This window comes from Nerophis ophidion, linkage group LG18 (assembly GCF_033978795.1).
Source record: "Nerophis ophidion isolate RoL-2023_Sa linkage group LG18, RoL_Noph_v1.0, whole genome shotgun sequence".
NCBI classification, from domain to species: domain Eukaryota; kingdom Metazoa; phylum Chordata; class Actinopteri; order Syngnathiformes; family Syngnathidae; genus Nerophis; species Nerophis ophidion.
The window spans coordinates 6,907,198-6,934,507 of record NC_084628.1 but is presented as its reverse complement, the minus strand read 5'-3'; the positions used below and the strand labels follow the sequence as shown (position 1 = coordinate 6,934,507).

General features: G+C 41.2%; 1 long non-coding RNA gene across 2 annotated transcripts in view; it reads left to right on the top strand.

The window, feature by feature from the left end:
- The first annotated feature begins 3,828 nt into the window (after positions 1–3,828).
- LOC133537346 (uncharacterized) overlaps positions 3,829–27,310 on the top strand; it is a 56,092-nt gene continuing 32,610 nt past the window's right edge. The window contains exons 1-2 of one of the 2 annotated variants that reach the window (XR_009802668.1): positions 3,829–3,921; positions 12,060–12,174. This is a non-coding gene — a long non-coding RNA (uncharacterized LOC133537346). Of the gene's footprint in view, positions 3,922–4,021; positions 4,181–12,059; positions 12,175–27,310 lie in introns of those variants that run through there. The other variant, XR_009802669.1, reaches the window with a different exon arrangement.

Sequence of the window (27,310 nt, the reverse complement as noted above, 5' to 3'; positions counted from 1 at the left end):
GCAAAGACGATGCCAAGCCATGTCTTATAACAGCGTGGCTTCATAGTAAAAGAGTGCAGGTACTGGACTGGCCCGCCTGCAGTCCAGACCTGTCTCCCATCGAAAATGTGTGGCACTTTATGAAGCGTAAAATACGACAGCGGAGACCCTGGACTGTTGAACGACTGAAGCTCTACATAAAACAAGAATGGGAAAGAATTCCACTTTCAAAGCTTCAACAATTAGTTTCCTCAGTTCTCAAACGTTTATTGAGTGTTGTTAAAAGAAAAGGTGATGTAACACAGTGGTGAACATGCCCTTTCCCAACTACTTTGGCACGTGTTGCAGCCATGAAATTCCAAGTTAATTATTATTTGCAGAAAAACAATAAAGTTTATGAGTTTGAACATCAAATATCTTGTCTTTGTAGTGCATTCAACTGAATATGGGTTGAAGAAGATTTGCAAATCCTTGTATTCCGTTTATATTTACATCGAACACAATTTCCCAACTCATATGGAAACCGGGTTTGTACATATAGTGTATTTACTGCCCGTAACTTTCCCATACTTCGTCATTACCAGGCAAACCACGCCCGCCGAGGCCCAGGAGACCTTCTTGCCTCCCGAGGGTCTCGTTCTCTGCCAGTTGAGGGTGATGCGGCGGGCCCCCGGTGGTCCCCGTGAAGGCCTCGCTGCCATTTCATGGTGCCCTCATCTGACCTTTTCATTGAGTCAAAGCAAAGGAAATCCATGTCCATGACCTTTGTGGTGCTGCATCTCTCTCTTTTCTGGCTCATGGAGCTAAAAAAAAAAAAAAGAACAGAGCAGAAGGGGCTGATTGGGAATGAAAAGGGCAGACCAAGTGTGCACACCGGACACACGACCCTTAAACTTTAACCTTTAAGAAGTGTTGTGATGGAGAGGCGGTAGTGTGGTGGTTAATGACTTGTAAATTGGAGTCAATTACATGATTTACATGAAACCTTTGCAGTGGGCCAGATATACCGGACACTTCATTAGGGACACCAGGGAGTAGTTACAAGTATTCTATGTTAGGATTAAAAAAAACAAAAACATTTATTTCAAATATTATAATATCAATATGTATAATATTTATAATATGTTGACATCCATCCATCCATTTTCTGCCGCTTGTCTCTTTTGGGGTCGCTGGAGCCTATTTTAGCTGGATATATGATATAATGGATATCTGTGATGAGGTGGCGACTTGTCCAGGGTGTACTTCGCCTTCTGCCCGAATACAGCTGAGATAGGCTCCAGCACCCCCCGCCACCCCAATACGGACAAGCGGTAGAAAATGGATGGATGGATAATATCAGAATGTATAATATTTATAATATGATGACATTTAGGGCAGACAATAGATATCCACCCATCCATCCATTCTCTACCGCTTGTCTCTTTTGGGTTGGCGGGGGGTGCTGGAGCCTATCTCAGCTGCATTCGGGCGGAAGGCGAGGTACACCCTGGACAAGTCGCCCCCTCATCACAGATATCCATTATATCATATATCCAGCTAAAATAGGCTCCAGCGACCCCAAAAGAGACAAGCGGCAGAAAATGGATGGATAGATGGATATCTATTATCTTCCCTAAATGTCATATTATAAATATTATACATTTTGATATTATCCATCCATCCATTTTCTACCGCTTGTCCCTATTGGGTTGGCGGGGGGTGCTGGAGCCTATCTCAGCTGCATTCGGGCGGAAGGCAAGGTACACCCTGGACAAGTCGCCCCCTCATCACAGATATCCATTATATCATATATCCAGCTAAAATAGGCTCCAGCGACCCCAAAAGAGACAAGCGGCAGAAAATGGATGGATAGATGGATATCTATTATCTTCCCTAAATGTCAACATATTATAAATATTATACATATTAATATTATAATATTTTAAATAAATGTTTTTTTTTAAATCCTAACATAGAATACCCTTTTTGGGATGGCGGGTGTTGCTGGCGCCTATCTCAGCTGGATATATGATGTAATGGATATCTGTGTCGGCCCTGCGATGAGGTGGCGACTTGTCCAGGGTGTACGCCGCCTTCCGCCCGAATGCAGCTAAGATAGGCTCCAGCAACACCCGCCATCCCAAAAAGGGACAAACGGTAAAGAATGGATGTATGGATGGATATCTATTGTCTGCCCTTAATGGTAACATATTATAAATATTATACATTTTTATATTATCCACCCATCCATTTTCTACCGCGTGTCCCTTTCGGGGCCCAAGGGGATGCTGGCGCTTATCTTGGCTGGATATATGATGTAAATATGATTTAATGGATATCTGTGATGAGGTGGCGACTTGTCCAGGGTGTAACCCGCCTTCCGCCCAAATGCAGCTGAGATAGGCTCCAGCACCCCCCGCGACCCCAAAAAGGGACAAGCAGTAGAAAATGGATGGATAGGAATGTCTGATGATGGATGTCAATACAAATTAAATCCATCCATCCATCCATTTTCTACCGCTTGTCCCTTTCGGGGTTGTGGGATGGATAGATAATATTAAAATGTATAATATTCATAATATCTTGACATTTAGGGCAGACAATAGATGTCCATCCATCCATGATATAAATGTGATGTAATGTATATCTGTGATAAGGTGGCAACTTGTCCAGGGTGTACACCGCCTTCCGCCCGACTGCAGCTGAGATAGGCTCCAGCACCCCCCGCCACCTGAAAAAGGGACAAGCGGTAGAAAATGGATGGATGGATGAATGGATAGGAATGTCTGATGATGGATGTCAATGCAAATTAAATCCATCCATCCATTTTTTACCGTTTGTCCCAACTCCATTGTTCTACTTTTACTTCTCCGATATAAATTGAACAAATTGCAAAAGATTCAGCAACACAGATCTCCAAAATACTTTGTAATTATGCCGTTAAAGCAGACGACTTTTAGCTGTGTGTGTGTGCAGCGCTCATATTTCCTAACAGCCCGTGACGTCATCATTACGTCACCTCAATATATCTCGGACCTCATCCAAATTTAAATCCCTGCGCGCGCTCTGAGGTCCGAGAGCCAGTTCCAGCTCGTGGTGCCCAAGACCAGACTTAAGACCAGGGGAGACAGGGCCTTCTCTGTGGTCGGCCCTAAGCTCTGGAACACTCTGCCCCTCCATGTTCAAACTGCTTCCACAGTGGAGTGTTTTAAGTCTCGTCTTAAGACCCACTTTTATTCTTTGGCTTTTAACACTACGTGAGTTGTGTGGTCCTCTGTTCTCTGTTGTCCTCTGTGTTTTTTATACACTTTGATTTCTATTTTACTGTTTTAATTGATTTTACCCTTTAAAATAGTTGTTAATCATATTTGTTTTTATATTGTTTTTATTGGTTTTATTTTTATTCATTTTTTGTTTTGTTCAGTCATTGGTGGAGCATAATATTGTTTTTAACATGGCTGTGCAGCACTTTGGAAACGTTATTGTTGTTTAAATGTGCTATATAAATAAAGTGGATTGGACTGGATTACACGACGTTTTCAAGAAAAAAGTCCCGGGAAATTTAAAATTGCAATTTAGTATACTAAAAAGGCCGTATTGGCATGTGTTGCAATATTAATATTTCATCATTGATGTATAAACTATCAGACTGCGTGGTCGATAGTAGTGGCTTTCAGTAGGCCTTTAGACTTTTCACGTGTACCTAATGAAGTGTCCACAGGGTGTAATTTTAACCTTTGGCCACTAGGAGTCGCCCTCGTCCCGTACCTCATTTCCTCCTTAGGCCACTTGGCGGCAAACAGAAGCTAATTGATTAGCTCAGAGATGCGGAAGTTGGGTTTTTTTTTGTTTTTTTTATCTCCCGCCCGCGTCAACACGAAGGCGAGTGAAGAAGACGACGGAGGAGACTCGGCCCTTTTCTGGCTTCATGGCGGACCCCCCTCCCCAACTCGCTATAAGGTGGGGTTTAAAGTGAATAAAAGACAAAAGAAGTTAATTTGAAGTCACTGTTGCCGAGCCCCCCCCCCCCCCCCCCCCCCCCCCCGCCTTAAGGCCCCGTATAGAAAGAGGCAGTTGGAGCATGAAGAGAGGCAAGCAGCAGCACCGCCGCCATGATGAGTCGAGGCACGTATCCCCGCTCAAGCGTGTCTTTGTGGGGCTTGGAGGGAGCCAGCAGCTGCGGCGGCTATTGAATTCTGATGCGGGCCGGCCTCTACAGGTGGAAATGCTCTTATCAATACGGCCTGTCCGCGGGCCTATCCGTCTCATTGATGATTTCAGGTGCCTCCCCTTAGGGGCCCCATTGATTCATGTCAGGGCCATAGTGCTATTTCCATATTGATACGGCGATGGATGACGACGCTCCAGGAACAAGCTGTTATTGAGCTGCTTTGCTTCATGTGTTTATGCCTCATGCTCATAATGGGCCCGGGATTCTTATTTAGAGCCAAGATGGCGTCCGTGGCGTTACCTATAGGCCTACTGAAATGAGATGTTCTTATTTAAACGGGGATAGCAGGTCCATTCTATGTGTCATACTTGATCATTTCGCGATCATGGTCCTGACATGAATCAACAGGGCTCTTAAAGGCCTACTGAAACCCACTACTACTCACCACGCAGTCTGATAGTTTATATATCAATGATGAAATATTAACATTGCAACACATGCCAATACGGCCTTTTTAGTTTACTAAATTGCAATTTTAAATTTCCCGCGAAGTGTCCTGTTGAAAACGTCGCGGAACTCTGGAATGCCCTCCCGGTAAAAGTTCGAGATGCCACCTCAGTAGAAGCATTTAAGTCTCACCTTAAAACTCATTTGTATACTCTAGCTTTTAAATAGACTCCCTTTTTAGACCAGTTGATCTGCCGTTTCTTTTCTTTTTCTCCTATGTCCCACTCTCCCTTGTGGAGGGGGTCCGGTCCGATCCGGTGGCCATGTACTGCTCGCCTGTGTATCGGCTGGGGACATCTCTGCGCTGCTGATCCGCCTCCGCTTGGGATGGTTTCCTGCTGGCTCCGCTGTGAACGGGACTCCCGCTGCTGTGTTGGATCCGCTTTGGACTGGACTCTTACGACTGTGTTGGATCCATTATGGATTGAACTTTCACGGTATCATGTTAAACCCGCTCGACATCCATTGCTTTCCTCCTCTCCAAGGTTCTCATAGTCATCATTGTCACCGACGTCCCACTGGGTGTGAGTTTTCCTTGCCCTTATGTGGGCCTACCGAGGATGTGGTAGTGGTTTGTGCAGCCCTTTGAGACACTAGTGATTTAGGGCTATATAAGTAAACATTGATTGATTGATTGATTGATCATTTCGTGATATTGCCATATATTTGCTGAAAGGGTTTAGTAGAGGACATCGTCGATAAAGTTCGCAACTTTTGGTGGCTAATAAAAAAGCCTTGCGTGTACCAGAAGTAGCAGACGATGTGCGCGTGACATCACATCCTTACATTGTTTACAATCATGGCCACCAGCAGCGAGAGCGATTCGGACCGAGAAAGCGACGATTTCCCCATTAATTTGAGCGAGGATGAAAGATTTGTAGATGAGGATAGTGAGAGTGAAGGACTAGAAAGAAAGAAATAAGGCGACGGCAGTGAGAGCGATTCAGATGTTATTAGACACATTTACTAGGATAATTCTGGAAAATCCCGTATCTGTTTATTGTGTTACTAATGTTTTAGTGAGATTACATAGTCGTACCTGAAAGTCGGAGGGGTGTGGCCACGGGTGTGGTGACCGCCAGTGTCTCCGGTGGGAGGAGGTAAGAGAGTCCGCAGCTGCAGGAGGACGCAAGCTCCGCTCGTGTCTACGGTAAGAGCTGACTTATTACCACAATTTTCTCACCGAAACCTGCCGGTTGACATGTGGTCGGGAACCATGTTCGCTTGACCGCTCTGTTCCAGAGTAAAGCTTCACCTTCGGGAATTTTAAACAATGAAACACCGGCTATGTTTGTGTTACTAAGGCAGCTGCAATACTTCACTTCCCACCTCCATCTTTCTACTTTGACTTCTCCATTATTTATTGAACAAATTGCAAAAGATTCAGCAACACAGATGTCCAGAATACTGTGTAATTATGCGAGTAAAGCAGACTACTTATGGCTTAGATCGGGCTGGAAAAAAATGTCCGCTACAACCGGTGACGTCAAACGCACGCGTCATCATTCCGCGACGTTTTCAACAGGACACTTCGCGGGAAATTTAAAAATGCAATTTAGTAAACTAAAAAGGCCGTATTGGCATGTGTTGCAATGTTAATATTTCATCATTGATACATAAACTATCAGACTGTGTGGTGGGTAGTAGTGGGTTTCAGTAGGCCTTTAAGAGCCTCGTTGATTCATGCCAGGACCGTAGTGCTATTTCCATATTGATACGGCGATGGATGACGACGCTCCAGGAACAAGCTGTTATTGAGCTGCTTTGCTTCATGTGTTTATGCCTCATGCTCATAATGGGCCCGGGAATGTTATTTAGAGCCAAGATGGCGTCCGTGGCGTTACCTAAAGGCCTACTGAAATGAGATTTTCTTATTTAAACGGGGGTAGCAGGTCCATTCTATGTGTCATACTTGATCATATCGCGATATTGCCATATATTTGCTGAAAGGATTTAGTAGAGGACATCGTCGATAAAGTTCGCAACTTTTGGTGGCTAATAAAAAAGCCTTGCCTGTACCATAAGTAGCAGACGATGTGCGAGTGACATCACATCTTTACATTATTTACAAACATGGCCACCAGCAGTGAGAGCGATTCGGACCGAGAAAGCGCCGATTTCCCCATTAATTTGAGCGAGGATGAAAGATTTGTAGATGATAGTGAGAGTGAAGGACTAGAAAGAAAGAAAAAAGGCGACGGCAGTGAGAGCGATTCAGATGTTACTAGACACATTTACTAGGATGATTCTGGAAAATCCCTTATCTGTTTATTGTGTTACTAGTGTTTTAGTGAGATTATATAGTCGTACCTGAAAGTCGGAGGGGTGTGGCCACGGGTGTGGTGACCGCCAGTGTCTCCAGTGGGAGGAGGTAAGAGAGTCCGCAGCTGCAGGAGGACGCAAGCTCCGCTCGTGTCTACGGTAAGAGCTGACTTATTACCACAATTTTCTCACCGAAACCTGCCGGTTGACATGTGGTCGGGAACCATGTTCGCTTGACCGCTCTGTTCCATAGTAAAGCTTCACCTTCGGGAATCTTAAACAAGGAAACACCGACTGTGTTTGTGTTACTAAGGCAGCTGCAATACATCGCTTCCCACCTCCATCTTTCTACTTTGACTTCTCCATTATTAATTGAACAAATTGCAAAAGATTCAGCAACACAGATATCCAGAATACTGTGTAATTATGCGATTAAAGCAGACGACTTACAGCTTGGATCGGGCTGGAAAAAAATGTCCGCTACAACCGGTGACGTCAAACGCACGCGTCATTATACCGCGACGTTTTCAACACGACGCTTCGCGGGAAATTTAAAATTGCAATTTAGTAAACTAAAAAGGCCGTATTGGCATGTGTTGCAATGTTAAGATTTCATCATTGATTTATAAAAAAGCCTTGCCTTTACCGGAAGTAGCAGACGATGTGCGCGTGACGTCACATCCTTATATTGTTTACAATCATGGCCACCAGCTGCGAGAGCGATTCGGACCGAGAAAGTGACGATTTCCCCATTAATTTGAGCGAGGATGAAAGATTTGTGGATGAGGATGGTGAGAGTGAAGGACTAGAAAAGAAACAAAAAAGGTGACGGCAGTGGGAGCGATTCAGATGTTATTAGACACATTTACAAGGATAATTCTGGAAAATCCCTTATCTGATTATTGTGTTACTAGTGTTTTAGTGAGATTATATAGTCGTACCTGAAAGTTGGAGGGGTTTGGCCACGGGTGTGGTGACCGCCATTGTCTCCGGTGGGAGGAGGCAAGAGAGTCCGCAGCTGCAGGAAGACGCAAGCTCCGCTCATATCTCCAGTAAGAGCCGACTTATTACCACAATTTTCTCACCGAAACCTGCCGGTTGACTTGTGGTCGGGAACCATGTTCGCTTGACCGCTCTGTTCCATAGTAAAGCTTCACCTTCGGGAATTTGAAACAATGAAACACCGGCTGTGTTTGTGTGGCTAAAGGCAGCTGCAATACATCGCTTCCCACCTCCATCTTTCTACTTTGACTTCTCCATTATTAATTGAACAAATTGCAAAAGATTCAGCAACACAGATGTCCAGAATACTGTGTAATTATGCGATTGAAGCAGACGAGTTATAGCCGTGAGCGGTGCTGGAAGAACATGTCCGCTACAACCGGTGACGGTAGTAGTGGGTTTCAGTAGGCCTTTAAAAACAAGAAGAGACTTATTATAGTCTAAAAATGTTGGTCTTACTTAAAAATGCACACATTTGGTTGTATTCAGTGTTAAAAAAATATTCTATGGCTCTCATGGAAATACTTTTTAAAATATTTGACTTGTATGGCTCTCTCAGCCAAAAAGGTACCTGACCCCTGTTCTAGACCACAAATCGTACACAAGGCACTTCAAAGTGCTGTGCAGAAATTTACAAGAAGGCAGACGCGAACATAAAATAATCATAAAAATGATCATAATTAAATTAAGATCAATCAAATAGTGTGAATAAAAAACTTTAATTCGTCATATGCACAATTAACCATGTTTTCAGCCTGGAATTGAACATTGCCAATGTTGAGGCCAGTGACCCATAGGCGCCCCAAAGCACCCACATGGTATTGATGGTCGACTGACCATTCGTCCTCTTTTCCCCGGACATGTCCTCTTTTGCAGGGCTGTCCGGGCGGAGTTACATAAATGCCTCAAATGTACGGCATTTTAAGTTAGGGTTGGATGTATTTTCAATGAACGTTCAGGGTTTAGAAGGGGTTAAAAACAAAACAAAATTGTGAAGGTGTGCGCATGCAGCACCATTCGTAAGGGAGGAGCGACCCCAAAGGGAATAAGCGGTAGAAAATGGATGGATGGATGGATAACAAAGGTGAAATAAAAAAGCTTGAAGGTGAAATGTAATTTTGAAAAAGTTGCAATCTTGACTAATGAAACAAAGCTGTTTTTTTCTTTCAAACTGTCATTGCTCAAAACGTAATATGGAATGAAAATCAATGTTATCATGAAATATTGACATATCCAAGGTTCCAATTACTTCACATCAAATATTCCACTTCGAAAAATATTTTTGGTGGAATATTTTGCATATTTTGTGTGTTGGCCATTAAGAACATAGTTTTGTTTGACAAAAAAGGGCGGAAAACAAACAAAAAAACAACATAAAAAAAAAAACATTTTGAAATGAGGGATAGATCTGAAGTTGATGTAGACTCCAGAGATTTAAGCGTTAAATATAAAATAATGTATGCCCTGGCACACCATTATCATCATTTTATGACCGAAGCAAAACACTTTTTACACTTTTATACTGAAATAAATACACCTACAACTTGTTGAATAAAAACATAGAAAAAACTACAAGCAGCGGTAAACTTTAGATCCATGAAGGAAAGAAGAAAGTGAATGAATGTTTATAACTGAATACAGTACAAATTAGTTTTCTTTTTCTGTTATTTTTTTAAATGAGTTAACTAAAGTTTATGTCAAACTTTTTCCAAAACACAATATAAAATGTCAGATGTAACAGGATTACGCATACGTTTATCATTTTTTTCAAAACTCTTACAAAAAAGTGGGATCCCAAAAATTTACCGTGGGACCCCATTTTGAAAATTCATAGCGCCAACACTGGTGTCAACAGAGGAGAAAACAATGCTTTATTTAAATAAATATATTATTTATGAAGCAAGTTCAAGTATCATTGGCAAATTTTCACCCAGTCCCGACCTCGGCACGCATATATATGTGTCCTCTTTTTGGGATTTCAGAATATTGTCAGCCTAATTAATGGCAACCTTTAATCTGTAAAAGTTCCATCCATCCATCCATTTACTACCACTTGTCCCTTTCGGGGTCGCGGGGGCGTGCTGGAGCCTATCTGAGCTGCATTCGGGCAGAAGGCGGGGTACACTCTGGACAAGTCGCCTCTTCATCACAGGGCCAACACAGATAGACAACAATGAATGAATGAATGAAATAACTTTATTACCGTACACATACACACACAAAAAAGAAAGAAAAAGGGATAGGCTGAGGCCAATGCTTATATTTGCTTATCTTATACCTTCACTGAAAATTAGATAGCCTGGAACATCAACGTTAAAAAAAATCAATGGGATGAAAGTAATTGTTACTATACTTTATAATTTTCAATTATTTCACCTTTCAAGGTTTTCTTAAACCTTAACAAAGAACTACATGTCTTCAACATTGCCGGCAGTAAGTCGGAACCGTTTCCAGTGAGGGTTGGACTCCGCCAAGGCTGCCCTTTGTCACCGAAATTCTGTCCATAAAAGTTTGGAAGAAGGTATCTTGCCTTCTTCCAAACTTGCACCGATCGAGTCCTTTGGAATTTGAATCTTCATTCATGGATTTTGCCTTGGTTACGTCAGCGAATATCTTTATATATGGTAGAGGTTTTCCCGAAGAACTATATTTATTCAGTTATAGTACAAAGTTGTAGTCAATAAGTTTCTTCTTTTTCTCTATCCTCTTGTTGTGGGGCAGACTGGCTCTTACATGCACATCCAATACACTTCTTTTTATATAGCACATTTAAACAACAAAATACTTCCAAAGTGCTGCACAACTATATTAACAAGAACATTCAAATACTATCCTGAGCTCCACCAATGACTGAATATAAACAAAAAATAAATACATTTAAAACCTATATAAAAACAATATAGAATAAATATGATTTTAAGGGTGAAGCTAATCAAAACAGTAAATGGAAATCAAAATTTTAAAACAGAGGGTAAGAGAGGACCACACAACTCACGTAGTGTTAAAAGCCAGAGAATGCACATGCATGCTAAAGTCCTCCACCATAGCATAAAGTTGCATATGTCAGTAGACTCCATGTTGAAGTGCTAAAAACTACAACATGGCTGATGTGTTGGACATGCAGTCGAAGGGGGCTTGGCCTGGAGGAGGGTTTTGGCAGGTATAAATGGCCCACTCTGAAGAGACGGTCAGAAAGCGGCTCAAAGATGGTCTGTAAAACGTTATCCATGGAAAATGTTGTCCAAAGAACCACCATTACATGTTATATAGACCCCAAACAAGAAAAAATTCATAATGACCCCTTTTAAAAGTATGTGGCAGTCCACCAGATGTTGCCCCGGGCCTTGAATTTCACACCTGTGATATAGGTAAAGAGAGATTTAATATGAAGTGACAAATGGGCGCGGTTTCAATGATGAGACAAAAAAAACAAGAAATGACCTTTTGTCTTCCATAGAGAAGCAAAGGCGGAATGATATTTACATTTAAATTAGGTCAGGCAGTAATATCTCTGACAAGGTTGCATGACAATCAGTATCGTTTGTCAGTCAAGAGTTTGTCGATCAATACTTTGATCATTGGGATTTCACGGCAATGTTGAGAGAACTTTTGCCTGCTTTAATTTTTGCTGCGCTACTATTATGTCTGTACAAAGCCCCCCTTTTATGCCGGTATCGCTGGCGTATCCACCGTATCTTTATTTAAAGTGGTTAGTACCGTCCCTCCGTGGGTCAAGTGCGCAGGCTGCATAATGCGCAACATCTACGCAGAGAGCCCCTGAGTTGTGAACCCAATTTTGAAGACGTCCTCATTTAAAGGACATGGGGAGACAAAAACATGCGTCTGCTTGTCGCGGAGATTAGTTTGCAGGCGGCGAGGCCACCGCGTGAAAGCTTTGAGCAGTTCCACTTTTTGGGTCGAGACGGGCTGGAGGTCACTGTGACATGCATCAGGGCGCCAACATGCACACGTGCTGATTACCTCTCCTCAAGTGGAAAAAATGCACATAATAAATGTATGAGCAACGTGCTTGTTTTTGTGCTTGATTAATTATGCCGTTTAATTCCACATCCACCATGCTGCTCCTCCATATAATTTCCCAGTGGTCTTTGCTTTTTTCTTCTTTCACTCTCTGCTGCTTTTTTTTCTTTTTTAGTTCCTGATCGTCAAATGAATCATAGATCCAACCGTGTGCACCCCAGAGGGAGAGCGGTGAGCCGGCGTAAAGTCCTGACCAATCGTGAGCAACAGAGGGAGATTCTCCGATGCAGGTTTTGCACTCAAGTTTGAACTGATTTTGGCTTGGGGACCATTCAGTGATGCAACATTAAGGGGACGAATATCCATGTTTTAAATTTTGTTAATTACTTTTATTAATGAGATGGGAAAACAGCTTAGTGGAGGTTCTGAACTACGGCTCCCTGGCCATTGTTGTATTGAGACTCGATGTACACAGCAGGGGTGTCAAACTCGTTTTCATTAAGGGCCACATTGCAGTTAAGACTGCCCTCAGAGGGCTGCTTGTAACTGAATAATATTTGGACTCACCTCATTGTCATATTACACAATTGCCTACACCATTGGTGTCAAACTCTGGCCCGCGGGCCGAATTACCCCTTGAGACAATATTAAATTAACATTAGAGCTGGCCCGCTGGTATTATACAGCGGCGGTGCATTCACCGCTAATTCTAATACTTGCCAACCCTCACGATTTTCCCAGGAGACTCCCGAATTTCAGTGCCCCCCCCCCCACGAAAATCTACCGGGACAACCATTCTCCCGAATTTCTCCGATATCCACTCGGACAACAATATCGGCGGCGTGCCTTAAAGGTACTGCTTTTAGCGTCCTCTACAACCTGTTGTCATGTCCGCTTCTCCGCCATACAACCAGCGTGCCAGCCCAGTCACGTAATATATGCGGAATCTACACACACAAAAAAGTGAATGCAAGGCATACTTGGTCGACAGTCATACAGGTCACACTGAGGGTGGCCGTATAAACAACTTTAACACTGTTACAAATATGCACCACACTGTGAACCCACACCAAACAAGAATGACATACACATTTTGGGAGAACATCCGCACTGTAACACAACATACCCAGAACCCCTTGCAGCACTAACTCTTCCGGGACACTACAATATACACCCCCGCTACCAACAAACCTCGATTTTGCATGTCACTATAAAGTTTTATAAGCCTTGCTTGTTCAATATGCAATGCAAAACTTGTTTGGGTCCCTATTAAAAGGTTCAGTTTAGAATTTTGGCCCACTTTGTATTTGAGTTTGACACCCCGGCCTACACGTTTAATGATTGTATATAAAAAATCTGTAGCACTTGCGGTAAAAAACTGGCACCGCCATTGCCATATATTTTCTGTAAAATGTGTGCTTTTTTTTATTACAGCATGACTTTTTTAGGGTAAAATTTTGGCGAGCTACCGGTGTTTTACCTTACTATCTGTTGTCATTTCTATAATGTACAATTTGATAGATATTACTAGTTAAATTGATAATTATTTAAATTTCAATACATTTTGTAGGCTGTATGATATTGGTTGCATTATTAGATAATATTAAAGGTAATACTAAAATTGGCCCTAGTGTGTGAATTTGAGTGTGAATGTTGTCTATCTGTGTTGGTCCTGTGATGAGGTGGCGACTTGTCCAGGGTGTACCCTGTGTGCAGCTGAGATAGGCTCCAGCCCCCCTCAAACCCCCCGCCCCCACCTTCCCCTAATCCAGCAAACCCAAAAGGGACAAGCATAAACAGGATGTGACGTAGGGGGCTCCGCCTCTCCAAAATGGCTGCACCTGTTTATATTGTATTGCTCAGGAAGTAACATCCCCAAAATGCCTGCTCACCAAGGTTTCCAGTGGCACACAAAATGATTGAATAAATGAAACGTCTATGCATCGAAACATGGTTCACACTAGGGCTGGGCGATATATTGATACAAACGATATATCGCGGGTTTGTCTCTGTGCGATATAGAAAATTATTATATTGTAATATTGGAGTATATATTCTCACGCAGTTGATTTTAGCTGCGGGCATTACACTACAGGCGTTTCTCACTCCTTGTTTCTCCTTCGCACAGAGATGTAAAACAAGCCCGCCTTCTTACATACGTCACATACTGTCGTGCGTGTAGCGTCTTGCGCTCTCGCTGAGCAGAGAGGTAGCAGCGTGGCTATCGTTAGCTGAGGCAGGTGACGCAAGCAGAGCGAGGCGGAGTGAGTTGAGTGATATTACAAGAGAGAGAGAAGGTGCAAAACTGATCACAAATGGAGGAAGAACAATTAATGCCCAAAAAAACAGCAGGGGGTCCATCATCGGGTGGTGGTTTGGCTTCAAGCGGGAAGATATTCAGCAGACAACAGCAATATGCAAAGTATGCATTTTGCATATTGCACTTAAGATGTGACTTTAAGGTTTTACTACTTACATATAAAAAACTACACGGTCTAGTTCCATCCTATCTTGCCGATTGTATTGTACCATATGTCCCGGCAAGAAATCTGCGTTCAAAGGACTCCGGCTTATTAGTGATTCCCAAAGCCCAAAAAAAGTCTGCGGGCTATAGAGCGTTTTCATTTCGGGCTCCAGTACTCTGGAATGCCCTCCCGGTAACAGTTTGAGATGCCACCTCAGTAGAAGCATTTAAGTCTCACCTTAAAACTCATTTGTATACTCTAGCCTTTAAATAGACTCCCTTTTTAGACCAGTTGATCTGCCGCTTCTTTTCTTTTTCTCCTATGTCCCACTCTCCCGGTCCGATCCGGTGGCCATGTACTGCTCGCCTGTGTATCGGCTGGGGACATTTCTGCGCTGCTTATCCGCCTCCGCTTGGGATGTTTTCCTGCTGGCTCCGCAGTGAACGGGACTCTCGCGACTGTGTTGGATCCATTATGGATTTAACTTTCACAGTATCATGTTAGACCCGCTCGACATCCTTGCTTTCGTCCTCTCCAAGGTTCTCATAGTCATCATTGTCACCGACGTCCCACTGGGTGTGAGTTTTCCTTGCCCTTATGGCCTGCCGAGGATGTCGTAGTGGTTTGTGTTGTGGTTTGTGCAGCCCTTTGAGACACTAGTGATTCAGGGCTATACAAGTAAACATTGATTGATTGATGCAGGAGAAGTGTTACTACAAAAGGTAGCAGCACAACTAATTTATTTCATTTAAAAAGTCACCCGTGAGAGAATGAAGAGTATTTAATAAATACCTTTTTGGTCAATTGACTTAGTTGTGGTTTCCCTCTCTGCATGAAAGTTTAAAAGTACCATATATTAATGCAGTATAAAGAAGAATGTTTTAATGTAGACACATAGAATCATCATACTGCTGTGATTATATGCATCAAGTGTTCATTCAAAGCGAAATAAAAATATTGGGATGTATATCGTATATCGCGATACGGCATAAAAGTATCGCAATATTAATAAAAGCCAATATCGCCCAGCCCTAGTTCACACAAAAGCAATTTTTGGCTCAATCTAAAAGTTAGTAAATAGAAAAGAATGCAGATTGTGTTTTGCAAATTAAGGTTGCACTGTAGTTGTTAGTGTTATACCTAATATACTTCATTAATAGTGAGTTAATTTACTTTTTAGAAAATGTTAAGGGGCCGATGAAAAATGGCCGTGGGCAAAGAAGGCCCCCGGGTTAAGCTTTTGACACCTCATTTATTTTACCAACATAGTGTGTGATTTTTGGGTCAGTGAATATAATGTCCTTTAATTTAAAGCAAAAATCCTTAAATTTTTTGATACATCGTATGACAATTTTGCACAATATTCAAGTCAAAGCAAAATAATGTTGTAATTTAACATACTTTCAAGTAAAATAAATCACAAACAAGGATGCATCAGTTATTTTTTGGTGTTTAAACTATATATTAGAATCTGTGAAACTATCATTGATTTACCAATGAGATATTTAAAATCCTACAATCCCTGGCATCAGTGGTTGCAAGACCAGCTGGCTAGCATTAGCACAGTGTTTATCTGTGCTTTTTATGTGGCTTTTTTGTAAGAAAAAAAAAAGGCATACCACTTGATACGCAGCTAATTTGTTTTGCGGTCCACATTTCTAGAATGCCAAGGACTGCGAGGATGGACTTTATCCTTCACTATAAGTCTTGTTTTGTAGTTTTGTAGATTCAATAGCTTCAGAATCCTCTACAGTAAAAATTTGATTTTGGTCTGTCTATTTTGTCAGAGTTACAGGAGCGCTATGCTGTTTTAATAGGACCTCCTGCAAAAATGCCAGTCAGACATCATCCTATGATGATGGCACTCTAGGGTTTTAAGAATCTGTTGCAAAAATGTGAATGTCTTACAAGTTTTTTTAATTGAACTTCCGTGCCACCAGTTGAATGGCCCAAAGGATGAAAAAGAGAGAACCTAAAATCAAACCTTGAGGAACACTGCTTGTATAAATAAAGAAGTTAAACAAATGACTACTGTCTGCATCTAAAATAAACAAGCTCGAGCTTAGTTACATAATCACATAAAAGAAGAAATTGGCCTGTAATCCCGGTAATATTTGCGAAATGTAAGGAAATTGCCAATACGGTTTAAAAAAAATGTTTTTGATTGAATCGCGATTCGTATTTGTAACTTAATTGATAAAAAAAAATATTTTTTTAAAAGAAGCACAGATTTACTTTGGAAAAAAGAAGTGGATACGTGTTGCCTTATTTGTATGTGACTTAATTAAATGTTTGGGTAGCATTTTGTTAAACAAAACCAGTTTTCTTTTAAGTAATATAAACATTTATCAGAGCTGTGTGGCTATGTTATGGAAGAATGTAGTTAATCCTAGATCTGGCATCCAACGTTATTAAAAATGATTGATTTTGAATCGAGAATCTGTTTGAATCAAGACTTTATACGGAATCGAATCGTGCCCAAAGATTCACAGTCGTTTTTGCCAGTCAGTGATATTTTGACAAGTCAGATTGTCTTTTGTTGTGTATGTAGACAAGTTTGCTCTTTTCAAGCGTAATATAGCTCAGATATTTCTTTAAGTAAGCAAAGTGGTTTAACATTGTAAAAAACTTTTATCTTATTAGGGAAGCTTTAACATTTTCCCCTTGATTTTTGGTTTAGTTTTTGCAGTGTTCTTTAAAAGGGATATATTATGGTATTTTTTTTTCTACGTTTAAAACACTTTCTTGTGGTCTTCATAACATGTTATGGTTTTTTTGTCAAAATTTTGCATAGATTTTTTTACAGACCGTCTTTGAGCCGCTTTCTGACCGTCTCTTCAGGATGCGCCGTTTTTACAGTATGTACCGAAATCCTCTTCCAGGCCACGCCCCCTGCAACGGCATATCCACCCCGTCAGCCAATTTGTAGTTTTTAGCGCTTCCATGTGGAGTCTACTGATAGATATAAGTTAGAACTATACGCTAGTTTGTATTAGCAATGGCAACAACGGAGGATGCATATGCATGTATGAGCGCGTTTGCCCCACAACTTAGGGACTACTAGGGCTGCGAATCTTTGGGTGTCCCACGATTTGATTCAATATCGATTCTTGGGTCGCGATTCGATTATATATCGATTTTTTTTTTCGATTCAACGCGATTCTCGATGTCAAAACGATATTTTTCCGATTTAAAACGATTTTGTATTCAATCAATACATTGGATTTCAGCAGGATCTACCCCAGTCTGCTGACATGCTAGCAGAATAGTATATTTTTAAAAAAAAGCTTTTATAATTGTAAAGGACAATGTTTTATCAACTGATTGCAATAATGTAAATTTGTTTTAACTATTAAACAAACCCAAAATATGACTTATTTTATCTTTCTTAAAACATTGGACACGGTGTGTTGTCAAGTTTATGAGATGCGATGCAAGTGTAAGCCACTGTGACACTATTGTTCTTTTATTTTTTTATTTTTATAAATGTCTAATGACAATGTCAATGAGGGACTTTTAATCACTGCTATGCTGAAATTATAACTAATATTGATACTGCTGTTGATAATTTCAATTTTTGTTTCAATACTTTTGGTTTGTTCTGTGTCGTGTTTCTGTCTCCTTTCAATTGCTCTGTTTATTGCAGTTCTGAGTGTTGCTGGGTCAGGTTTGGTTTTGGAATTGGATTGCATTATGGTATTGTTGTGTATTGTTTAGTTGGATTGATTAAAAAAAAAAAAAAAAATTTTTTTTTTTAAAATCATGATGAGAATAGATTCTGAATCGCACAACGTGAGAATGGCGATTCATATTTGATTGGATTTTTTTCCCACACCCCTAGTCACTACAAAGTCGGATTACAATGACGGGCTCGCACAAAGATCTTCGAGTAAACATCTACCTGTGGCAATATTCGCTGACATCAATTGTAAAATGTCACAAATGGGGGCAAAATCCAAACAGCTTATTTGGAAGAATTATTGATTGATTGATTAATTGATTGAAACTTTTATTAGCAGATTGCACAGTACAGTACATATTCCATACAATCGACCACTAAATGCTTTTTCAACATGATTAAGTCGGGGTCCACGTTAATTAATTCATGGTATTTTATTTTATTATTTTCATTATTTACGATCCGGGAGTTAGGTTTGGTTGCTATCGGCACTTCAGTCATCAACAATTATATCATCTGAGAAATGAACATTGTAACAGTGTAGGTGTGACTTGGTTGGATATGTACAGCGCGCGGTGAACATTGTGAGCTCAGAAAGCATAAGAACAAGTATATACGTTTGATTATTTACATTTGATTATTAACCATCCGGGGAGGTGGGATGTGGTGGGGTCAGGGGGTATTCCATCCATCCATCCATTTTCTACCGTTTATTCCCTTTTGGGGTTGCGGGGGGCGCTGGCGCCTATCTCCGCTACAATCGGGCGTAAGGCGGTGTACACCCTGGACAAGTCGCCACCTGCCACCTCATTGCAGGGCCAACACAGATAGACAGACGACAAGTTGGATTTGAAAACTTTCGGGACTTATGCAGATCCCAAATACACAAAAACAGGTACCAATAGGTAAGAAAAGTTAGTTTTGCATAATAGGACCCCTTTAAATTGCAAATTACAGTAGTTGAGACAGAATGAACAGCGCCTCTGCTCGTTGCTGCCAAGTAGTGTATTCCATTTTGCCTCAATTGTTTCCATACGTAATTATCAACAATGACCTCATAGCAAAATAATTATTGTTTTTAGCGTGATTAATTGTAATTGTATTTACTTTTTCTGTTCCATAACTCCTTCAGTGATGTGCTTTTAGTGTGAGGGCCAGAGTGACGTCCAATGGGACCTTGTCTGCACTCTTCTTCCCAGCAAGGCTAACCACCTCCTCAGCTTCCTGACAGTTCCAGCTTCGCCCTCTCTCCACTTTACCCCTCCTGGCCCTCCCCAAATCTCTCGGGAGACCCCCCTATGGAGAATACTGCTCAGATCCAAAACCCCCCGCCAAAGCCCGCTCTAATCCTCTCCATCGATCGCCCTGAGAATTTCCTCCCTGGCGCAGCAGGCGCCGCTCCCCGCCAGCCACACTCCTCGACCCCCCCGAGCAGGCAGCTCTTTTCATTTAGAGACAAAATAGGTGCAGGCACATTACCTGCGTCCACTCTCATCTTCCTCCACGCTGGTTGATGAGGTGGTTATAGCAGGCGGCATGTTGCTCTGCTGTTCTTTCAATTCGCTTGGACAGGAGTCAAGCACGTCTCGCTGTAAACAGTTTTCTCTAGCGCAAGCAATTTTGGAGCACAGGCTTGGTCGTCTATGTTGCCAACGAGAACCCAAATTCCTCCAAGCAGTTGTTTGGTATTGACAAATATTGTGATGGCTACCAAAATAGGTGAAGTGTACCTATTAGTAAATGATCAGTACCAGATGACGACAATCTGACTAAGCATGGGCAAGGACTACGTCACTTTCTGTCAACTTATTTCAAGGTAGTTACTAGGGCTGGGCGGTATATCGATATTCGCGATATATCGCAGGTTTTTCTCTGTGCGATATAGAAAATGACTATATTGTGATATTCGAGTATACCTTCTCACACAGTTGCTTTTAGCTGCGGGTATTACACTACAGGCTCTTCCCACTCCTTCTTTTGTCTCCTTCTCACAAACTGCAAGCGCACAAACTTACACATGTCACATACTGTCACGACATACGTATACGCCTTCGCGGAGCAGAGAGGTAGCAGCATGGGTAACATCAGCTGTGATGCTAGCGAAGCCGTGCGAGTGGTAATACGAGAGAATGAAGGTGCGGAACTGGTAACAAATGAAGGAAGAATTAATTCCCAAGAAAAACAGCAGGGGGTTGATCGTCTGGTGGTGGTTTTTCTGCTTCAAGCGGGAAGATGTTGAATAGACAACTTTAATTTGTCAAGTGTGGGGCACAAGCGTTGCTACCAAAAGTAACATTACTGCTAATATGTAGCATCATTTGAAAAGTCACCTGCTAATAACTTTAATAAATACAGTTTTGGTCAATTGACTTAGTTGTGATTTCCTTCTCTGCATGAAAGTTTAACGGCCTACAGAAATGAGATTTTCTTATTTAAACGGGGATAGCAGGTCCATTCTATGTGTCATACTTGATCATTTCGCGATATTGCCATATTTTTGCTGAAAGGATTTAGTAGAGAACCTCGACGATAATGTTCGCAACTTTTGGTCACTAATAAAAAAGCCTTGCCTTTACCGAAAGTAGCAGACTGTGCGAGTGACGTCACGGGTTGTGGGCTCCTCACATCCTCACATTGTTTTTAATGTGAGCCTCCAGCAGCATGAGCTATTCGCACCGAGAGAGTGACAATTTTCCCATTAATTTGAGCGAGGATGAAAGATTCGTGGATGAGGAAATTGATAGCGAAGGACTCGAAAAAAAAAAGGCAAATGCATTGGGAGCGATTCAGATGTTTTTAGACACCTTTATTAGGATAATTCTGTTAAATCCCTTATCTTTCTATTGTGTTGCTAGTGTTTTAGTGCGTTAAATAGTACCTGATAATCGGAGGCGTGTGTCCACGGGTGTGTTGACGCCAGTCTCGGAGGGAAGTCACGCAGCTGCAGGAGGAGGCTGGCTCCGCTGATCTCCGGTAAGAGGCAACTTATTTCCACCCTTTTCTCACCGAAAACTGCCGGTCGACATGTAGTCGAGATCTATGTTCGCTTGACCGCTCTGATCCATGGTAAAGCTTCACCTCTGGGAATTTTAAACAAAGAAACACCGTGTGTTTGTGTGGCTAAAGACTAAAAGCTTCTCACCTCCACCTTTCTACTTTGACTTTTCCATTATTAATTGAACAAATTTCAAAAGACTCAGCAACACAGACGTCCAAAATACTGTGTAATTATGCGATGAAAAGAGACGACTTTTAGCTGTGTGTTGTGCTGAGCTAAAATGTCCCCTTCAACCAATAACGTCACAAACACGCGTCATCATTCCGCAACGTTTTCAACAGGAAACTCCGCGGGAAATTTAAAATTGTGATTTAGTAAACTAAACCGGCCGTATTGGCATGTGTTGCAATGTTAATATTTCCTCATTGATATATAAACTATCAGACTGCGTGGTCGGTAGTAGTGGGTTTCAGTATTATTAATGCAGTATAAAGAAGAATGTTTTAATTTAGACACATAGAATCATCATACTGCTGTGATTATATGCATCAAGTGTTCATTCAAGGTTAAGGCAAAATATCGAGATATATATCGTGTATTGAGATATGGCCTGAAAATATCGAGATATATATCGTGTATTGAGATATGGCCTAAAAATATCGAGATGTTAAAAAAAGGCCGTATCGCCCAGCCCTAGTAGTTAAATGTGTGCAGGCTGTCATTGTTAGAATGATCTTCATTTAAAGAGGTAATATTATGATTTTCTTTAAAACATTTAAAACATTGTGATAGTGGTTCTTTGGTCCAAATCTTCCATGGAGTAGGTTTCACAGATCATCCTTCAAGTCTCTTTTTGTCTCTTCAGGATGCGCTGTTTTGTGAGCAGTCTTATTTACGTGTATCTACTTTGACTGCGTCTTTTCTCGTACAGCCAGGTTGTAGCTTTTAGCGCTTTTTTATCAAGTCCACCGACCGATATACAGTTATGTTCATAATAATAGCAGTGTGTTTAAAAAGGTGAGTAAACCTCAAAATTCTTCAAATAAATTGTATTTTAATGAACACAAATGCATTGGGGACACTGCACATTCTATTTCAAAGCCATACAATAAGAAAAAAGTAATTGAATTTGATAATATTTTACAGAAAGTCAATAAATATAAAACAAAAAAATAGCAGTGCTGACATATTTCTTTACAAACCTCAAATTTACTGTATAAACTAAGAAAGACTTGCATATTCAACTTTTTTGAGAATCATTAACTAATATTTAGTTGCATAACCACTGATAACTGCTTCACATCTGTGGCACAAGGAGTCCACCAACTTCTGGCACCTGTCAGGTATTGCAGCCCAGGAAAATTGTACTATGTTCCACAAATCCTCTGCATTTCTTGGCTTTGCCTCATGAACAGCATTTTTTATGTCAGCCTATAAATTTTCAATGGGAAAAAGATCCGGGGATTGTGCTGGCCACTCCATTCCATGAATTCTGTTTGTCTGAAACCATGATTTTGCTCGCTTGCTGTTGTGTTTGGGGTCATTGTCTTGTTGAACACCCATTTCAAGGGCATTTCCTCTTTAGCATACGGCAACATGACTTCTTCCAGTATTCTGATGTACTCAAACTGATCTATGATCCCTGGTATGCGATAACTAGGACCAACGCCACAGTAGGAGAAATATCCCCATATGATGCTTGCACCACCATGCTTCACCGTCTTCACTGTGTACTGGGGCTTGAATTCAGTGTTTGCAGGACGTCTGACAAACTGTCTGTGGCCCTTAAACCTAAAAAGAACAATCTTACTCTCATCAGTCCACAAAATATTTCGCCATTTCTTTTTAGGCCAGTCAATGTGTTCTTTGGCAAATTGTAACCACTTCAGCACACGTCTTTTTTTCAACAATGGCACTTTGCGGGTGCTTCTTGTTGGAAGCTTGGCTTCACATAGACGCTGTCTGATTGTTACAGTACTCACAGGTAGTCTTAGATCTTCTTCGATCCTCCTGGAGCTGATCATTGGCTGAGCCTTTGCCATTTTGGTTATTCTCCGATTCATTTGAATAGTAATTTTTATTTTTCTTCCTAGCCTTTCTGGTTTTGGCTGCCATTTTTAAGCGTTTGATATCATTTTAGCTGAACAGCCTATCATTGTCTGCACTTCTTTATAGGTTTTCCCCTCTTTTATTAATTTATTAATCAAAGAACGCTCTTCTTCGGAACAGTGTCTTGAACGACCCATTTTACTCTGTTTTTAAGGATTAATGCACAGCCAGCATAAGCAGTGTCAGTTGCCTTGATCCTTAAATAAGGGCCACCTGTTTAACACCTTTTTTTTTTTTTCACATAATCAATGCCCTCACTAATTGAACTCAGCACTGCTATTTTTTTGAACACGCCCCTTTCAGTATATGATTCAGTTTCACAGAATAGGCAGCATGCATGTCATGCCTGTTGGGTCTGTTGGTTTTATATACCTTTACCAAACCTTCTAGAAACGTACTTGCAGTGTAAAAGTTGAAATTCTAACAAAAACAGTGATTTATCTTGCTAGTGATGTGGGACTGCTATTATTTTGAACACAACTGTAGGTCAGAACAAGTTTTAATTTGCACAGCTGTTTTTTAATTTAGTTTTAGTCATTGTCTTTAGACGAAAATGGGTTTTAGTCGACAAAATTCCTCACATTTTAGTATTGCGCACAAGGCATCTTTCAAGTTGTCTTGAAAGCTATTTTAATAAATGTTTTTGCAGCGCATCTCAAAAACTAAAGTCTCAACAATATTTCAATAAGTACATTTCCCACTAAACCTTTAAATTTAGCATATTTTTCAAATGTTGAATTATACATGACTAAAATGGTCACATGAAGCTCACTTATGTGTACAACAAAAGTAGTGGTAGAGTAAGCAGTATTGCTCTTTCTCTACTGTCTTTAATAGTAGCAGTAATTCAGTACAGTATGAGTCTTTTGAAAATATTATTTTAGGCCTACTTACTGTTGCGAGATGTCCTGATGATTAGTCTGCAGAAGACGCTTAAAGTTGATTAGGTTAGGGTTGCGTAGATGTCCTGGTGATCAGCCTGCAGAAGACGCTTAAAGTTGATTAGGTTAGGGTTGCGTAGATGTCCTGATGATTAGCCTGCAGAAGACGCTTCAAGTTAGTTAGGTTTAGGGTTGCGTAGATGTCCTGATGAGTAGACTGCAGAAGACACTTCCAGTTGGTTAGGGTTAGGTTTAGGGTTGCGCAGATGTCCTGATGATTAGACTGCAGAAGACGCTTAATTTGGTTGGGGTTTGTGTTGCGTAGATGTCCTGATGATTAGACTGCAGAAGACACATTAAGTTGGTTAGGGTTAGGTTTAGGGTTGCGTAGATGTCCTGATGATTAGACTGCAGAAGACGCTTAATTTGGTTGGGGTTTGTGTTGCGTAGATGTCCTGATGATTAGACTGCAGAAGACACATTAAGTTGGTTAGGGTTAGGTTTAGGGTTGCGTAGATGTCCTGATGATTAGACTGCAGAAGATGGCATCTCGAACTTTTACCGGGAGGGCATTCCAGAGTACTGGAGCCCGAAATGAAAACGCTCTATAGCCCGCAGACTTTTTTTGGGCTTTGGGAATCACTAATAAGCTGCAGAAGACGCTTAAAGTTGATTAGGTTAGGGTTGCGTAGATGTCCTGATGATCAGCCTGCAGAAGACGCTTAAAGTTGACTAGGTTAGGGTTGCGTAGATGTCCTGATGATTAGCCTGCAGAAGACGCTTCAAGTTGGTTAGGGTTAGGTTTAGGGTTGCGTAGATGTCCTGATGATTAACCTGCAGAAGACGCTTAAGTTGGTTGGGGTTTGTGTTGCGTAGATGTCCTGATGATTAGACTGCAGAAGACACATTAAGTTGGTTAGGGTTAGGTTTAGGGTTGCGTAGATGTCCTGATGATTAGCCTGCAGAAGACTCTTAAGTTGGTTGGGGTTTGGGTTGCGTAGATGTCCTGATGATTAGACTACTGAAGACACATTAGGTTGGTTAGGGTTAAGTTTAGGGTTGCGTAAATGTCCTGATGATTAGACTACTGAAGACACATTAGGTTGGTTAGGGTTAAGTTTAGGGTTGCGTAAATGTACTGATGATTAGCCTGCTGAAGACGTTTAAGTTGGTTAGGGTTAGGGTTGCGTAGATGTCCTGATGATTAGCCAGCAGAAGACGCTTAAGTTGGTTAGGGTTAGGTTTAGGGTTGCGTAGATGTCCTGATGATTAGACTACAGAAGATGCTTCAAGTTGGTTAGGGTTGCGTAGATCTCCTGATGATCAGCCTGCAGAAGACGCTTAAAGTTGATTAGGTTAGGGTTGCGTAGATGTCCTAATGATTAGCCTGCAGAAGACGCTTCAAGTTGGTTAGGTTTAGGGTTGCGTAGATGTCCTGATGATTAGACTACAGAAGATGCTTCAAGTTGGTTAGGGTTGCGTAGATCTCCTGATGATCAGCCTGCAGAAGACGCTTAAAGTTGATTAGGTTAGGGTTGCGTAGATGTCCTAATGATTAGCCTGCAGAAGACGCTTCAAGTTGGTTAGGATTAGGTTTAGGGTTGCGTAGATGTCCTGATGATTAGACTGCAGAAGACGCTTAAGTTGGTTGGGGTTTGTGTTGCGTAGATGTCCTGATGATTAGACTGCAGAAGACACATTAAGTTGGTTAGGTGTAGGGTTGCGTAGATCTCCTGATGATTAGCCTGCAGAAGACGCTTCAAGTTGGTTAGGGTTTGGGTTGCGTAGATGTCCTGATCATTAGCCTGAAGAAGACGCTTCAAGTTGTCCCTAACCCTAACCGTCCATCATGACTTATATGTCAAAAAAAGGAAAAATAAATATTTCTTAGAAAAGTAATGCAATCATGCAATTGCCTTAGTTTTGTTTAATTTTGTTTGTTAGCAAGGTAGCGTATTACTAATTTACTACTAGTTGAGAGAGGATAACCGAAGACGGGGAATAACCAAAAGGAAATATGGCAACGTCGATTTACAAACACCTCTGTTTGCATTCTTTTCAGTTTACAAATGTTTACATTGTGCCAAATATGCCTCTGTGTGTGAACCATGTCTTTGGCATACAAATGCTTCATTCATTCATTTTGCATGCCGCTTGAAGACATCGGGGGCTACCATTTTGATGATATTTCCTGTAAAGGCGGGAACGACCATTTTGACATCTCGTGACGACACTTCACTCGGGTTATTTCCACAATTTTCGTACCTTACACCGGTCAGAGCTGTGTCACCTTGTCTTGACGATCATTTTGTGTGATCTTTAAAAGTGTCCAAACTCTGTCTTTCTGTCTAGCTTAGGGATGCGAGACAATCAATTTGAAGCGTTTTAGCTAGTTAGCCTCTGGCTTGCAGCACCTTCAGTTATAGGATTTTATCAGCAAACAGCACCTCTTTATTCTGACAAGACCAAAAATACATATATGTATATGTACACACAAACATATATACCATATACTTTTATGTCTCCACTCAAGAGGATCTCCTGCTGGCCCCACTATGGACTGGACTCTCACAAAATTATGCTAGATCCACTCGACGTCCTGTCCATTGTGGACAAGTCGCCACCTCATCGCAGGTGGCGACTTGTCCAGGGTGTACGCCGCCTTCCGCCCGAATGCAGCTGAGATAGGTTTCAGCACCCTCCGCGACCCCGAATGGGACAAGCGGTAGTCAATGGATGGATGGACTCGACGTCCATCGCACGACCTGCTCTTCCAAGGTTTCTCATTGTCATCCCATTGGGTTGAGTTTTTTTCTTGCCCTTATGTGGGATCTGAGCTGAGGATGTCGTTGTGGCTTGCGCAGCCCTTTGAGACACTCGTGATTTAGAGCTATATAAGTAAACTTTGATTGATAGAATGATATATATGTATGTATATATACTTCGGTTAAATATTTATATAAATATTTATTGGGGTTAATTGCGGTTTGTTCAGAGTTAATTCCAAATTAATCACGGATTTTTCGCCATTCATAAGTGTGCCCTAGACAGATAATATTTATTACCATGACTGTACAATTAGTTTGCTTTAATCACATTTTTTAAACACCTCAACACAAAAAGGATGTAAACACACTTTTAATGATAATTTAAAAAGTTATTTGCAGTGGGTTGGTATCTTGTCAGATTTTGTATTTTGTAGGAATACAGAATATGTATTACTGCTGTAGAAGCCTTTGCATTTAGTGGATGTTTAGATACTAGATCCATGCATTAATAACACAAAATGTGGCC